The 1,973-nt window shown below is 36.0% G+C and overlaps 1 non-coding gene across 1 annotated transcript; it reads left to right on the plus strand.

Moving 5' to 3' along the window:
- Positions 1–232: 232 nt before the first annotated feature.
- LOC127742284 (small nucleolar RNA R71) lies at positions 233–340 on the plus strand. Its single transcript, XR_008003472.1, has one exon. It is a non-coding gene; the product is annotated as a small nucleolar RNA R71 (small nucleolar RNA).
- The last annotated feature ends 1,633 nt before the right edge of the window (positions 341–1,973 follow it).

Consider the following 1,973-nt stretch of genomic DNA (forward strand, 5'->3'; position numbering starts at 1 on the left):
ATGGCATTCAGAGTGTCAATCTCAAGAACTCCTTTCTTCTGATTAGTCCCATTGTTTACAGGATTTCTTTCAGAAGTGTACATGAATTGGTTATTTGCAACCATTTCAATCAGCTCTTGAGCTTCTGTAGGCGTCTTCTTCAGATGAAGAGATCCTCCAGCAGAGCTATCCAATGCATATTGGACAGTTCAGACAGACCATCATAGAAAATGCCTATGATGCTCCATTCAGAAAGCATATCAGATGGACACTTTCTGATTAATTGTTTGTATCTTTCCCAAGCTTCATAGAGGGATTCTCCTTCCTTCTGTCTGAAGGTTTGGACTTCCACTCTAAGCTTACTCAATTTTTGAGGTGGAAAGAACTTTGCCAAGAAGGCATTGACTAGCTTTTCCCAAGAGTTCAGGCTTTCTTTAGGTTGTGAGTCCAACCATATCCTAGCTCTGTCTCTTACAGCAAAAGGGAATAGCATAAGTCTGTAGACCTCAGGGTCAACCCTATTAGTCTTGACAGTGTCACAGATTTGCAAGAATTCAGCTAAGAATTGATGAGGATCTTCCAGTGAAAGTCCATGAAACTTGCAATTCTGTTGCATTAGAAAAACTAATTGAGGCTTAAGCTCAAAGTTGTTTGCTCCAATGGCAGGGATTGAGATGCTTCTCCCATAGAAGTCGGGAGTAGGTGCAGTAAAGTCACCCAGCACCTTCCTTGCATTGTTGGCATTGTTGTTGTTTTCGGCTGCCATGTGTTCTTCTTCTTTGAAGATTTTTGTTAGGTCCTCTACAGAGAAATGTGCCTTAGCTTCTCTTAGCTTTCGCTTCAAGGTCCTTTCAGGTTCAGGATCAGCCTCAACAAGAATGCTTTGGTCTTTGCTCCTGCTCATATGAAAGAGAAGAGAACAAGAAAATATGGAATCCTCTATGTCACAGTATAGAGATTCCTTGAGGTGTCAGAGAAAAAGAAGAATAGAATGAGGAGGTAGAAGAATTCGAACTTATCAAGAGAGATGGAGTTCGAATTGTTCATTGAGGAATAGTGTTAGTCCATAAATAGAAGGATGTGAGAAGAGGGGAAGTAATTTTCGAAAATAATTTAAAAAGATTTTAAAAACATTTTGAAAAACTTCAATTGATTTTCGAAAATAAGAGTGGAAAAGAAATCAAGTGATTTTTGAAAAAAATTTTGAAATTAGAAATAAAAAAGATATGATTGAAAACTATTTTGAAAAAGATGTGATTAAAAAGATATGATTGGTTTAAAAAGATGTGATTGAGAAGATATGATTTGAAAAACATTTTAAAAAATATTTGATTTTAAAAATTAATAACTTGGCTAACAAGAAAAGATATGATTCAAACATTAAACCTTTCTCAACAGAAAAGGCAACATACTTGAAATGTTGAATCAAATCATTAATTGATAGCAAGTATATTTTTTTTGAAAATGGAAAGAAATTGATTTGAAAACATATGATTGAAAAGATATGATTTGAAAAATATTTGATTTTGAAAAATTTTGAAAACTTAAAAAAAATTTGCATTGAAAACAGAATCTTCCCTCTTGTGCCATCCTGGCGTTAAACGCCCAGAATGGTGCACATTCTGGCGTTTAACGCCCAAAGCTCTACCCTTTTGGGCGTTAAACGTCCAGCCAGGCACCCTGGCTGGCGTTTAAACGCCAGTCTGTCTGCAATTGACACCAAACTTAACATGAAACACTAGACTCAAACAAGAAACATAGAATATTTTTTTGGTTTTTATGATTTTGTAATTTTTTTTTGTGCTTTTTCGAAAATTAAGTGGAAAAGAAAATAAAGGTATCAAAATTCTTAATGAGAATTCCAGGAATCATTGCAATGCTAGTCTAAGACTCCGGTCCAGGAATTAGACATAGCTTCATAGCCAGCCAAGCTTTCAAAGAAAGCTCCGGTCCAAAACACTAGACATGGCCAATGGCCAGCCAAGCCTTAGCAG

The sequence above is a fragment of the Arachis duranensis genome, chromosome 9, assembly GCF_000817695.3.
Source record: "Arachis duranensis cultivar V14167 chromosome 9, aradu.V14167.gnm2.J7QH, whole genome shotgun sequence".
Lineage (NCBI taxonomy): Eukaryota > Viridiplantae > Streptophyta > Magnoliopsida > Fabales > Fabaceae > Arachis > Arachis duranensis.